This window comes from Pinus tabuliformis, chromosome 3_2, assembly GCF_031772625.1.
Source record: "Pinus tabuliformis cultivar Carrire ecotype Pingquan chromosome 3_2, CPIR1, whole genome shotgun sequence".
NCBI classification, from domain to species: Eukaryota; Viridiplantae; Streptophyta; class Pinopsida; order Pinales; family Pinaceae; genus Pinus; species Pinus tabuliformis.
The window spans coordinates 1,013,049,955-1,013,066,711 of NC_142302.1; positions in this window are offsets into that span (position 1 = coordinate 1,013,049,955).

Consider the following 16,757-nt stretch of genomic DNA (forward strand, 5'->3'; position numbering starts at 1 on the left):
TTATTTTTATTTTTATTTTTTTTATTTTTTAATTTTAAAAACAAAAATATTTTAAATATAATAATTTCATTTAATACATTTCATAATAAGGAAAATTTGTCAAAACCAGAGGGTAGAGTATGTATGCTTTAGTAGATTTAGGAGTCAAATCGTTGCCCGGAGGTGGGTCCATTGTCCACAAACAAGGGGGTCTCATACACCAATTTGGTGTTTGGCTTGGTTGTGACCTTAAAAATAGATATTATTATTATAATAATAAAAAAGATAGCTAAAGAATTGTGCTTTTTATTTTTTAATTATTATTAAATATGTGAAAAATAATAATATTTTATATTAAAATGAATATATATTCATAAAAATAGATAATTAAGTTGTGAATATATTTATTATTTTTTTCTAAAATATATTATTTTATATAAAATAATATTTATGTCATTTGATTAAAAAGTAATTAAAAGTGATAAAAAATGAATAAGAGATATAAATAATTTAAAAATGCAAAAACTTTATATGTGAGAAGATAATACAACTTGAGTGGGCCTAATGGTTAAGAGCATGTGTTTCCTCCTAAGAGGTCACAGGTTCAAAACCAAAGGGGGGTAGAGTATGTATGCCTTTGTAGAATTAGCAGTCAAATCGCTGCGCGGAGGTGGGTCCCTTGTCCCACAAACAAGGGGGTCTCATACACCAATTTGATGTTTGGCTTGGCCGTGACCTTAAAAATGGATATTATTATTATTATTACATCATAAATATTATTTAGCATTTACATGGCAATTTAATTCACCACATAATAGAGCCAACAACAATTGTTTGGATCTCTATGTAGGGAATCGATACAATCCATAGAAGAGTTGTGGTCTATTAGGTGGTAGACCCAACACCCACAGTTTGGCTCTCTTGCAAAAGATGAACACACTAACTACTCCCCAAATTCCAATTCCAAATCCAATTCCCAATGCCATTAATGACATCTTGTCATATAGATGCTCCAACCACCCCACTTTAATATGGCCACTGCTGCTATTATTGTGAGCTTCTCTCCCTTGGTTTTCCTTTCCATTACATGAATCCAAAGGACACCCATATATGCATTTATTCCTTTGAAATGATGTTGCACTAAATGTGGAAAATTGTGTTCCTCCAGGGATTGGCCCACAAAGGTTATTAGATGAAACATCGAGAACAGCCAAACTATATAGTTTAGAGAGCTCTTCAGGAATGTGTCCACTCAGATTATTCTTGCTCAAGTCTAACTGTTCCAAGGTAGATATGTTACTAAGAGATGATGGCATTGGCCCTTCCAACTGGTTGCTAGATAAATTTAGCAATTGCAAGCCACTCAAAGTTCCTATGCTTGGAGGTATTTGTCCTATAAGATTATTGTTGGAAAAATCAAGTATTGTGTTTTTATTTGATAGGTGTGATAGAGTATATTCACTTATTTTGATGTCAACTGGCATTTCTTGACCTGCATCAGTATTAATATCAGGTAATGAATTGTTGTTTACAAATCTTGCAAGTCTTTCAAAATGTAATGGCATTCTTCCAGCGAATTTATTATTGGATAAATCCAAGATAGACAAATGGGTGAAATTTGTTACCCATTCAGGAATGTCACCATGGAAATTATTGTACCCAAAGTTTAAAAATTCCAAGCCAACAAAAAATTGAAGTAGTAAGGAAGTTTCCCTATCAATTTATTTCTCCTCAAGTCCAATAACATAATCCTGGTGCAATTAGTCAAAGATATTGGACTTGAGTCCCAGAAAAATTATTAGTATGAGCATAAAAATATGATAAGGAAATGAAATTTCCAATAATAATTGATCCTTGAAAGTTATTCTCTGACAAATCTAAATATTCAAGAGAAACTAAACCACTAAAACTATTAGGTATATTGCCAAAAATATTATTATTATGTATATTTAAAGCCTCTAAAGCATTTAGTTTGCCTATGCTAGGTGGAAGAGGCCCAATTAAATGGTTGTTTGATAAAGAAAGATAATTCAATGGCATACTCACTTCAAGAATACTCAGAATGGTGCCTGTAAGGTCATTATTGTCTAGGTCCAAGTAAAATAGAGGAGAAGAATTGAATAGTGTGGGAAGGATGTTGCCACTTAGTGAGTTGTTGGATAACATAATATATTTTATGTTTTTCATCAAACCGATTCTTGAAGGGATTGGACCACTCAATTTGTTTCCCGTACCTGATAAATCTTGGAGTGAAGTGCAATTGCTAATTGAAGCTGGAATGCTTCCACTTATACTATTGTCGTGGAGTGCTTCCAACCTGAGCAGGCGACCCAATTCCCATGGGATTGGACCACTCAAATTGTTGCAGCTAATATCCAGTAGTGTAAGTGAAGTGTAGTTGCCCAAAGAAGATGGGATGCTTCCATTCACATCTACGCCATCCAACCAGAGAGTGTCCAACTGGACCAGACGGTCAAGTTCTGGTGGGATTTGACCACCCAAAGCATTGTTGCTCAAGGAGAGTTGTTCCAAATGGACCAGTAAACTGAGTTCTAGTGGGATTTGACCACTCAAAGCATTGTCAGACAACCAAAGACATTCCAACTGGACCAGCTAACTGAGTTCTGGTGGGATTGGACCCCTCAAATAGTTGTCTGGAATATACAATTGTTGAAGACGTGTACAATTACACAATTCCTTTGGAATCGAGCCATGGAGCGCATTACAACTGAGGTCAAGTATTCGTAGAGCTTTTAGCTGCCCAACTTCCGATGGAATTCTTCCACTGAAATTATTCGAGGAAAGATCTAAAGTCCGCAACAGAGAGAGGTTGCCAACAGATGGGGATAGCGTACCATTCAATCTGAAGTAAGGTAGCAAAATTGCAACTACTCGTTTTGTGTTTGGTGTGCACGAAATTCCGTTCTAGTGGCAGATGTTATTTGAGTTATGGGTCGTCCAGTTGGAGAGCAATCCTTGTGGATCTGATATGATGGCCCTTTTGAAGCTGAGAAGCACCTCCACGTCCCTTTTATCAGCCATGGAGGAAGAGGGTTCCCCTCCACCCGCTCTTTGTTGTTCAATTTGTTCTTTCATCTCTTCTTTCTATTGGTTTATTATCATTTGTTGCACTTTTCTTTCTCTATATGCTCTTTGGTATTATCTTCGATGTGATTTTTGTCATTCAATTTGTTGTTTCGTCTCTTCTTATTGTTTTTTTGTTGTCATTTGTTGTGTTTTTTTCTCGATATGCTATTTTAATTTCTCCTTGATGTGCTCTTTGTTTCTCAATTTGTTCTTTCATCTCTTCTTCTTGTTATTTTGTTGTCATTTTTTTCTCCTTTCTTTGTCAGTATTCTCTTTGCTATTCTCTTTGATATGCTTTTCGTCGTTCAATTTGTTCTTTCATCTTTTATTGATGTTGTTCCCTTGTCATTTGTTGTGACTATTTTTGTTGATATTCCTTAGTTGTCATTTTCTTTCTGTTTCTTTGTGGACTTTCTATTTGTTGTTCATTCCTACTCATTTTGTGTTCTTCACACTCCCCAACTTCTACATCAACCACATTGTTATTATTGTGACACATAAATCATTACACATCACCATAAATTAATATCTACACTAAAATGAATGTGTATAATGAAACACTCAAATATTAACTAATATTACTAAGGCGTTTTCCATAATCCCTCTCTATTAAGAAGCCTTTATTTAATATTTAGGCGTTTTCTATAATTTTCACAAATATATATCTTTCAAAATAGGATAATAATCTCACTTTATTTGGAAATAATATGGTGGTCTCAATCTCCGGTTGAATAGAGATGTTAGTTGGAGTTGAGAGGATTCAATTTTCTATTTTGTATAGTGGGTGTAGATTCATTTTAGCCATATATATAAGGAATGTTAAAATAATAAAGGAATTCCAATTGCTTATCACAAATGCAGATGGTTAATTGTCATCACCATTCTTTGGAAAAACTTTAAAATATAATTTTAAAAAATATAAAAATAAAGAGAAAATAAAAACATACATTATCATGTTCTCTCCTTCAAAATTTTATTGATCAAAAGAGGTTTTATTGGTGGACTGTGTCATTTCTGAGATGAGAAAAAATGAAGGATATTTTATAGGAATGATCCTTTGCAAGATCTTGTTCCACTTTGGTTGAATCTCAATTCAATAGCATCTTCTAAGGTTATTTATATTGGTTGGTGGTATTGTTTTCATTTAAAACTTGATGAGACAAAAAAAAACATTATTAATTAAAATGTCAAACTATTAAAACTAAATTCTTATTAAATATATACTTTTTATTTTTTTATATAATTATTGTATATACAATTTTTTGTTGATCTAACCCATGGGGATTTGAACTTTGAATATCATGTTTTACATACTAATTCACAACCAGAGACTCACCAATTGAGGTACACCTTGTGCACTATGTCATATATATATATATATATATATATATATATATATATATATATATATATATATATATATATATATATATATATATATATATATATATATATATATATATATCTTTCATGTAACACATGAAAATAAACATGACACTGCAAAATTATACATAATTCATTTTCCATATCCCCTGACAATTGTTTGAAAAGACTACATAGCCATCTAAGATAAACGACCTTTAGAGATTTCATAACTTGTTTACCTTTTGAGATTTCATAACTTGTTTATAAAATTATGGCCTTGGTGAACGATGATAAGAGGTTGAATAATGATGTTAATTGTATTTGAGACAATTCAATTTTCTATCTTATATAATTGGTGTCAATTTATTTTAGCCAAATATAAAAGTATTTTAAAATAATAAAGACATTCCAATCACTTATCACAAATAATCATCATCACCAATTTTTTAAAAAGCTTTAAAATATAATTTAAAACAGATATATATATATATATATATAGAGAGAGAGAGAGAGAGAGAGAGAGAGAGAGAGAGAGAGGATTACAAACAATGAAATATATTTTATGAGAATATTCTTTTTAAAATATAATTTAAAAATAAAATAAAAATAAAGAGAATAAAAATATCCTAGGATTAGAAACAATGAAATATATTTTATGGGAATGTTCCTTTGTAAGATCTTGTTTGGTTGAATCTAAATTCAATACATTTTCTAAGACTAATTAAATTGGTGGGTGTTATTTTTGTCATTTACAACTTGATGAGACAAAAAAAAAAAAAATTATTAATTTAAAATGTCAAATTATTAAAAATAAACTTTTATTAACATATACACTTTTTAATTTTTACTCTCTATAAATATTATATATACAATATTTAAAAAAAGAAAACAAAAAATGTTTATTTCATATACTAAATGAAAATAAATATAATATTACAAAATTATACACGAATCATTTGCCATATTCCCAAGACAATAGTTTGAAAACACTACACAACCATAATTTTTGATTTTCTAAAATATTTATAAAATTATGATTTTTGATGATAAGCAATGTTAAAAGAGTGATCTTGTTAATCTACACATTCTTCTCAACATGACTTCTCACATAATTTCAAAAAGGGAAAGCACTCAAAATTTTATTATTAATATTTTCTGTGTTTTTTTAATATTAGAAACATATTTGTTTTATTCTAAATTTATAAAAAATTGAGATCAAATAAATAGATTATTTCATAAAAATTCAAAAACTTACAGAAAACTGTCTTAAAAAGTTAAAAAAGGTAATAAAGATTGAAAGTGTTAGTTTTCTTTCTTCCCCCTTGAAATGTTATGACCATCTAGTTATCTTATCCATTTTCCAAGATCCCCAAAATATAAAAATCAAAGAGAAAATAAATTTTCTTCTTATTTTAAATTAAATCAGAGACTAAGGAAAATGCATGAATCTATCACTTACAAGGCAAAGAGGAAGTAAGCTATATTTCCTTGCACAAAAAGAGAACAATTAACTTGACCAAGTAAGCAAAAATCAGAGAACTAATAGTTTGATCAAGGAAACGAAAATTGCCCCACACACACAAATCCCTATTTGTTGGACCGGGTAACATCCCTAACAACACTAAGATGCATTGCCCATGAAAGGCAAGACAAGGTGGATATATAGAAAATTTGCTCATTTCCAGGCAGGTGTTTATATAGAAATTCCAGGGCATATCGATAACGAATTCATAGTTCTATTATCTCTACATATCTAGTCATCAACCATGTTGATGCCATTGAGCGTGGTAGGTAGTGAAAGTCATGATACTGTTGTTATTGATCATGGACTTCAATTGACTAGAAATGTAATGGATCTCAATGATGAGATGAATATAGGGTCATATCTCTACTTTTTCAATCATCACAAAATGATAAAAATGCTTTGCTAAACCCTTTGACGTAATCATGACAATTTTTATTTAGAAAAAAGATAATTAATCATACAATAATAAAGCTAGAAATATCAAATTCATTTCAAAAAACAAGATTCACATGAAATCACCCAATGTATAATCCATGTTCACAAGAAATTGCATTTTGAATTAGGATCATATCCAATCATCAAAAAATTAAAAAAATGCCTTGCTAATAGAGAGAGTTTTTCTTTACACAAAAGATAATTAATTATACAATAATAAAACTAGAAATATAAAATGCATTTCAAAAAATACAATTCATGCAAAATCATGCAATGTATAACCCATGATTCAAATGAAATTGCATGTTGAATTAGGGTCTTAAAACTTAAACTAACTCCATAACAACTTAAATGTTTAACTGTAATCCTAAAGCATGTGTAGTTTTAAAAATTTTAACTGGGCATAAGAAAACCACACCCTAATTGTACGAAATCCAAAAACCGTTGACTCATGAGTATGTTTCATTTTTAACAACAGGAGCCAATAATACTTGGAGATGTTTCTTCACTAAACCCAAATCTTAATCTTCTAATAAAACATATTTTATATTGAAAGAGTCCCCACATTGAATGATATCATTGACCATTGTCTATTGTGCAAATTACAGGTTACCCTCTTCCGAAATTGAAGCAAAAGAAAAATTACTTTATATGTATTGAACATCTATGGAGAGAAGAAAGCATAAATTGTCATTTACAATGAAAAAATAGAGGAGATGGAGATGAAGGTGTAAGGTCGGATTGATTTGTATAATGGCCTTTATAGTAATGGTTATTTTTCTAAAAACCTACCAAACAGACCAAACTCAACTCGACAATCATATTCATATATCTATATATATTATATATATATATATATATATATATATATATATATCTATATATATATATATATATATATATATATATATATATATATATATATAAACCAAAGAAAAAGATCATGAAAATTAGTCATTATAAAATAAATATTATGAAAATCAAACTTCACCAATAAGGGAATATTATCAATCAAATATATTCACAGAATACTCTCATCCTCAATTTCTCCCTATGAGATTTGAACCAATGACCTGGTAGAGACTAAACCCCATGCAAACTCACAAACTCATTGGTATACATCTCATAGTTATTTAAATGAACAATTAAATATATATTGTCACTTGATGTAGGGATTCGAGGTCAAGGGAATAGTTTTTGTTTCACTGTCATTTAATCATATTAATCTCCATTTTCAATGTAACCTTTTAAAGTTAACATTAGGGTTGTTGAGTAGTCAAGGGAACCACTTAATTCTGAAAGTCTGAGGTGATAAACCTACCATGCTATCACTTTCTACACATGCAAGGCCACGAACATGTTCCAATTCCCCTCCAAAACACTCACATACGACCCCTCATATCAAATTTCTTATCTCTACATATCCATTAATTTAACGTGGTAAGCAGTGATAGTCACATTACTTCTAGTATTGATCATGGATTTATATTGTTAAAACATGTAATGGATCTCAGTTCTATGTTGAATATAGGGTTAGATCTTTACTTATCCATTCATTAAATAGGAAAATTCCATTCAATGTGGTAGGCAATGGCAATCACATTACTATTGTTATTGATCATGGACTTAGATTGGCCAAACATTTATTGGATCTCAATGCTCATTTAATATAGGGTTATATCTCTAGCTATCCAGTCATAAAAAAATTATAAAGATACATGGCCAATACACATAAGTAATCATTAGATTTTTTATTTATACAAAAGATAATTAATCATACAATAATAAAGCCAGAAATGTAAAATGTATTTAAAAAAAATGTTATTCACATGAAATCTCCTAATGTATAACCTATGATTTTGATGTTCTACACAAAAGACATGAATTCTGTGTTCAAATATCAGTCTAGTGGATTTGAGGAAATATATTATAATCAATGATTATATTTTGAAGTAAGTTATATGTATTGCAAGTTTTGTCTAATTTTGGGGCTTTTCTGGAAGGTATTCACCTATAAAGATCCATACAAGCTTAGTATCAGTTGTATTACTCTTTAAAGAATAATTTTAGTTCATGAGTTTGTAGATGATACTGAAGATAGAAGAAAATAATAATGTAACTCCCAATATATAGCTATAATCTCCCCTTAATTTTTGCAATTAATGTAAATTTTTGTCCAATTTGGAAGCTTTGTTGGAAGGTATCCACCCCAAAGACCTGTATATTCTTAGTATTGATTGAATTATTTAAGTTCATGAGTTTGTAGATGATACGAAAGATGGAAGAAAATAATAATATACCTCCCAATAGATAGTTATAATCTCCCCTTAAATTTTGCAATTAATATAAAGTTTTTTCTAATTTTGGGGCTATTTTGGAAGTTATTCATCTTCAATATGCTTAGTATCAGTTGTATTCCTCTTCCTAGAATAATTTTAGTTCTTGAATTTGTAGATGATACTAAATATGGAAGAAAATCATAATGTAACTCCCAATATATAATTATAATCTCCCCTTATATTGTATATATATATCGATATATATATATATATATATATATATATATATATATATATATATATATATATATATATATATATATATATATATATATATATATATATATATATATATATATATATATATATATAGATATATATATATATATATATATACATATATAACACCAGAAAAAACAGAGAGAAATGGATGTATTGATTGATTTGATTTTGGCAAAAAAGAAAGTGGGAAACTGGAAAATGGGCCATTCGACTTTGACACGGGAAAATATTCCAGATATCAATGGAAATTTAATAGAAATTTCCATTAAAGAAATACAAAGAATAGATGTGGAACAAAGAATAGAAAAGGGTAAGAAAAATAAATTTATTGACTTGACTTGATGTGAGGGTAAACAAAGTATGGAACCGCAAATTGAGGGAAAAGACAAAATGCACAAAGATTATAAATGAGACATGGGGTAACGGCAAGATATTCAATCCGATCGGCCGCATGATTAGGGAGGCTATCATACAAAACAATCTCATTGATGTTATTCCATTTTGTTTGGGGCCCACATGGGATAACAGGCGTTCAAATGATTCTTATTTGGAAAAAAGGCTTGAAAGATTCATCGCTCATGAAAATATTATTGAAAGATTTGGTCTCCCTTCGATGAAAGTCATCCCATCATATATTTCAGATCATAGACCCATCTACATTCAATGGAAGCGCTGTGAATGCAGATATGGATACCCCTTTAAATTCAACAGGACGTGGCTCATAGACAAAGGTTTTAATCACTTCATTAAGGATTCTTGGTTGCCACAGAGTGGCTCGGCTCAAGGACAGACTCAATCATTCTTAGAACGTCTATCTATTCTCTGTAATAAAGTAAAGATATGGTAGTGGGAGAAATCCGCAACAAACCGAAGGGACCTAAAGGTTATTGATAAGAAATTGGAACAACTATCTCTCCAATTCAAAAACCCCTCAATGCCCGCCAGTATCAAAAAAGAAATTTGGGACCTGGAAAAAAGGAAGCAATAGATTTTATCAAAGGAGGAGGCTACGTGGCGCCTGAAGATCCGAGCCACTTGGCTTAGAGAAGGGGATAAAAACACTAATATTTTCCATAGGTTTGCAAATAGAAGGCGGAAAGTGAACATGATTTGGGAAATCAAGGACAAAAACATAAATTCTCTTATGTCCCAGGAGGCCATCGCGTGTGAAACAGTAAAACATTTCAAAAAGTCCTATAGCAGGGATATTGGAAGTGGAATTGAAGACATTCATTGGGGTATCGATCTGTACCCAACTATGTATGATGATAACCTAAACGCGGCCCTATTTTCAGAAGTCTCTGTAGATGAATTAGTGGAGACGATGAAATCCTTCCAGAAGGACAGATGCCCAGGTCCGGACGGCTGGTCAATCGATTTTTTTATCCACTTTATCGACTTATTCAAACATGACATTCTCAATATGGTAGAGGCATCAAGATTAAATGGTTTCATCAGCAAAAGAGTCTCCTCCACTTACATTACTTTGATTCCTAAGAGCAAACACTCCTCATCATTTTCAGATTATCGACCGATCTCTCTGTGCAATGTTTTGTATAAGATAATTTCTAAAATCATTGCATTACGCATGAGGAATGTTTTATCCACCCATTTGTCCAGAGAACAGCATGGATTTCTAAAGGAAAGGAACATATTAGATGCGGTGGCTCTCACCCAAGAATGTTTACACTCCATTCACACTAGAAAGCTGGAGGCTTCTCTTCTTAAAATTGACCTAAAAAAGGCTTACGACAGTGTGGACTGGGGTTTCATCCGGTGCCTTCTTGCAAAAATTGGACTTGATAACAGGTGCTCCAGATGGATTATGGCATGTGTGACGGACGTCAATTATGTAGTTCTTATTAACGACACTCCCACTCCTTTTTTTAAAGCGGCAAGGGGGCTTCGTCAAGGTTGCTCTTTGTCTCCCCTGATCTTTATTCTTGTTATGGACTCACTGAGTCTCCATATCAAACGGGTGATTCTCTTAAAAAATTATAGGCCCCTTCCCATCTGCAGAGGGACCCTTATTTCCCATAATTTATTTGTCGATGATATTCTGCTAACTGCGATCCTGTGCAGAGACACATGGACTTGTTTATATGAATTATTGGTAAGGTTTCAAAGGGAAACAGGCATAACTGTCAACGTTGGGAAATCATCTTTTCATGTCATTGATGTTAACGGGGACATGATCACATTCCTCTCTCAGCTCTTCAACATTAAAGTTATCCCTCTTCAAAATGGGCTCAAATACCTGGGGTTTTATCTGAAGTGTGCTGGATACCGAGTAGCAGATTGGTCGTGGATAACTGATCGGTTTTATAGGAAAATTGATGCATGGGAATATAAATGCTTATCCAAGGGTGGACGGGCTATCTTGTCTCAATCTGTTCCTGTGAAGACAATGGTATACTGGGCGCATCTTTATTATATTCCATCAACAGTCATCAACAACCTGAATAGGATGATGGAAAAATTCATATGGGGAGGCAACAAAGAACAAAGAAAATACCATCTATGTAAACTTGCCAATCTTGCCCGACCTAAAAAAATGGGCGGTTGGGGAATTTTGGATTTATCTCTTTTCATGAAGGCTCTCCTATGTAAAACAATGTGGAAAGCAATTATGGGTTCATCTTTTTGGAGTTTGGTCATTCGGGCCAAGTATATGGGGAACAAGGATTTAACTTTCTGGATTAGAGAACCACCTTGGAACACCTCTCGGCTCGGCTATTTGGAGAGGATTTAGAAAACTTGAATCATTTTTCAGACAAAATCTCATATGGAAATTTCAGACAGGGTCTCAGATCATCATTGGTAAGGATGAAATCGCAGGTGCGTATGAAAATTTTCAAATTCCCAACCAGCTTATAAGAATGATACATAGTAGAGGCATTTTTTTTGGGCAAGTGTCATCTGTGAATGGGCTGGAGCGGTCCCCATGTGGAAATCAACAGCCGAATTGCAACTAGTCGGGGAAATGGCGACACAATGGAATTCTATATTAATCACTTTACGAGCTTTGGGTATTTTTCGGTCAGCGAACGCAGACTTCATCATATGGAAGGGTTACGGTGGCTCCTCGGTGGTATTCATTAAACACATATATCAACAATTACTGTTAACTGACCCTGGATATTCAGCATATATTTTTCCTCCCACTTTTTGGAAATCAAGCTGCCCCACAAAGATCATTATTTTTGCCTGGTTAGTGTTCCACAACAGGAACCTCACATGGGATAATTTGCAAAAATGGAATTGGTGTGGGCCTGCCATTTGCCTACTATGCCGAGCAAATTCAGAGAACAACTTTCATATTTTTCTCACATGTCCACAAACTCAGATAATTTGGCGGAAGCTCGCGGCACACTTCGGCTATACTTATCGCTCTTACCCATCCATTCCTGAGGCATTTATTGAATGGAGTTGCTGGATAACAGAATGGTGCGCCATCCCATTATTGACCCTTTGGGCGATTTGGAAATGCAGAAATGGCTTGATTTTTAGTACAAAGAAGGAACCTCTCTCAACTGTTTTCGATTCAGTCATCTACCATTACAACGCTCTTGATATCGCTGGATAGAACAGGACCAAAAAAACAGATTTAGTTGGCCAGAACAGGAACAAAATAGGAAGCGGTGAAATGTCAAGGAATCCCATAGTGATCCCACATTCATTTTTCGATGGTGCTGCTCAACATGGCATGTACGCTTGTGGTGTTTCTATCATCCCAAAAGTAGGACATGCATACGAAATATACTGGGATGGCAGTCACAGTTCAAACAATAGAGCTGAGGTGATGGCTTTAGCCGGCCTTATCTCCTTCTGCATCTTTCTGGATTTCAATAATGTTCAAGTCTATGGAGACTCGAAAATAATCATCGATCATATCCTAATAAAACACAAGATAAAAAACATTCATCTCGATGGATGGCTTAAGAGGACACCAGCTCTATGGAAAAACAGAAGGGACTACTCTATTACTCACATCAACAGGGACCTAAACAATAAAGTAGATGAATTATCCAAGATGGGACTTTCTTCCCCACAAGGAATATGGAAAATGCAGATAAAGAACGACAATCTCTCCTACCAGATCCAGGATTTCTGCCTACCGGGTACATAATTTCCTTTCTTTATGAAGAATATCCGGTATGTATCCTCTTTTCTTTCATAGTTTTTGCGAAGGTTTTTTGCACATATATAATCTGGCCAAGAGGCAAATAATCCCTCTATATCATGCTCATATATTCCAATTTTCCATGGATCTACAATTTGGGAGTTTTTTGGGTAAAATCCAGTTATCGGTTTGTTTTTTTCCAAACAGTCGATTCTGAAAAACACATCTGCACTGCTGCAGTCTTTATTTCTCTGTTATCAATATGACTGTATATCTCTCCTTTATGAATATAAAATACATAACGCTTTTTCGTGCTGAAAAAATTGATCGATGGGAAAGGCAACAAAATTGTTGGAAAATTGTAAAGCAAAGAGAAAATTCAGGGAATGGGAAAATGACGGTGTATTGACTTGACTCAGTGGGGGCAACGGAGCGAAGAAAGTGGTCGAAGTAATTCATATAAAATTCCAATTCTATCAATCGTCTGAGTTTTGTTCGGTTGATATAAATTCATTCGTTCAGTTGATATAAATTCATTCATACGGTGAAAACGTCACGTGCAAAAGAAAAAGTGGGGAAATTCTATTTTGATTTGCATATTTTCTTTGATATAAAGTATTTTAAATTGTGTGGTTTTCATATTAATTTAAATTTATTTTGATCATGGATTTATTAAGAGTTAAGAGAGAATATTTTTTTATTTTATCTTAAAAGATTTGCACATAGAAAATTTGATATTTCTTAGTGTTTGGTAGATTTAGAATTAAGATAGATTTAAATCGGTTATTTTATAAATATTTACACCACTACAATATCTCTTTATATTTTTTCGTTTTAGAGTTAATTTAAAAATTTGTTATAAAATAAAATTAAAATAAAATGTTTTGATTTTGAAATGAGTTATGGTTTTTGGGAAAGTGGTATTGATAAGCCCATGGTATTGTAACAAAGCCTATTAAGTTAAGTTAATAATATCCATGGCAAAATGAGGGTGAATATCTATGGTTAAGAACCTTGTTTATTGTAAGTTTATTGTAACTAGCAATTGCCCCTAAAGGTGCAAAGGTACACTGAAGGAATGTAATATTTGGGAAGATCATCTCGTGACTTACTCCAATGCAAACATCGTTAATAGTTTCTAAGTGGAGCAAGATTGCTTGTCAATAAGAATATGTAGTTGAGAGATATCTAAAGCTACTTAGAGATATTAGAAAGGGGCATACAAATATACAAACAAGACTTCCCCTGTTAGATTTTAACAACCGATGAGAATAATTACGCTAGTATTAGGATTGAAGAAGGCATTTTTGGTAGGGTGCTATTAGGATTGAAGAAGACATTTTTAGTATTTAGAAATACATCATCGTCAATTCCTTTTCATACAGTCCAAAGCCAAAGAAAGAGGAATGGGAACGACAACAGAGGTGGAACTGGAGTAGAGTGATGTTCTTCTATAAGTGGAAAGAGGGACACTCTTCTAGAAAAATCTAATTTAGTTAATCATTTACTCATTAAGTTCACTTCTGTGCTAATTTTGAACTTCCAGGTTGTTAGTATTGTAAATATGGGAACTGTGATAATATAAAAGTCCTTTTAGAATAGAAAAAAGAAATTCAAGTGAAATAGGTGGCACATCTCACGTGTGGTGAAATAACTGGGTTATAATGTTTACTTGATCTGGATTGGATATTTATATTTTTTTCATCCATCTTGATGCATTTGGAGTGGAATAAAGTGGAGGAATAAGCTCATTGGACCGTTTTTACCGGCGGGACCCAGTTTGGCAAAATGGGCTCTGAAACCTTCTAGGAGCATTTTGAAGCATAAAATGACGTTTTCTGGGGGTAAAGCTTTATCTCTTCAGCACAACAACATTTCATGTTATTTTACATTCAAATATTTTTCCAACATCGCAAGAAACATATCAATCGGGGTCTGTATGCAAAATTTATGTCACTAAGAAGTTAACCTTCCTGTTTTCACACCTATAGTTCAGGAGGATGTCGTTTCAACCCCCATTATTCGTGGAAAAGGGGCTAGCCAAGTGATTATTATATAAAAGACTCTAGAAGTTTCTATATTGTAGCTCTACTTAAGAGTTGATACAGTCAAAATTACCACTAGTAGGCTATCGAGCTGTGTTATAACCAAGTCACTAGGAGGAAGAGACATTCCATTCTTTCAACAACATTTTGTTCCATAGTTGAGAAAATATAGTCAGGAGATATAGGAGGTAGAGAACAAAGAGAGGATCTCTACACTTTAGCAGCCCATGGGCCACAAGCATTACTTCTTTGTACATGCAATCACATTTCTAGATAGAGAAAGAGAGTGAAGCCACCCCACCTTCCATCTAGGTTTTCTCCTGAAAGGGTTTCCTAGAGATCATATCTTGTGTGTGTGCACTTATTTTTTTGTTATCTACTTTTCTTCATAATTTTCATTAGCATGCATGCACTAATTACAGTTAAATCTACATATATTAAAGTTTAATAAAACTATAATAGTGTACAATCTCATATTTTTAATATAGTAATATCATATTTGTTGTGACAAAATGTCGAGTGGAATATCCATGACAATTTACAGATCATTAATTGTCTCCTCCTCTAAGAGGGAGCATTCCCTTGCCTTGTCTTTTTAATCTATCTATTATTTGCTAGTTTCATGCACTTTATGGCAGAGCCTCCCATATTTAACTATAAAATTCAACCTCGATCATTATTTCCTAAAGTGTAACTAAAATTTAGAGTTTAGATTTTAGGATATCAAAACATTTAAGTAAAATTGTGTAATAATAAACCAAAATTTTTAATTTTATAATTATTCTCCAATTTGAAGCATTGGGCAAAACTCTTTAGGTTTAAGCAGGCTTTCATCAAAACAAACTTAGACTCTACATGGAATAAGCAGGCTTCCATCCAAACAAATGTAGACTCTACATGGAAAAATGTTCAGAACCCCAAACACTTAACTTCGCATAAGACGATTGATAGATGGATTTTTCGTACTCGGACCACATAACCCCTTCTCAATTGACCATCGATCAAAGTGATGTTTTTGGCACCCAATTGAAGACCTTCATTTGACTATCGATCAAAGTGACACGATTGGAACCATGTGCATGTTTTGGTCGATATTTTATTCATATAAAATATTGGGATACAATGACATCACCAGATTTGAACTCACAACCTTCTGTATGTTTATTAAAGGTTTATTATTTTATCATACGTTTGTCTCCAACAAAGGTATTTTTCCTTAATTTTCATCCATATCTCAATGTTGGTGACATGTTCTACTTATCTAAATTCCCTATTTAAAGCTTCTAACTTTAGCTTTTGCAATAGAGTAATATTTTCTCAAAGCAACACTAAGGTTGAATAGAGAAGTCACGCTTGAATATGGGCATTGAATAAGTATATACAAGTGACTTTGTTGATCGAATAAGTATATGCCTCTGACTTTTCTCATTGAATGAGTTACACAGCTATGAATTTGTTGATCGATTAAGTATACACCTCTAAATTGGTCATGAATAAGTTATACACTAGTGGTTCTTGGTCATGAATAAGTTATACACTAGTGGTTGTTGATAGATTAAGTATACGCCTCTGACTTGGTCATGAATAAGTTATACACTAGTTATACACTAGTGGTCATGAATAACTTTTCCTTAGAT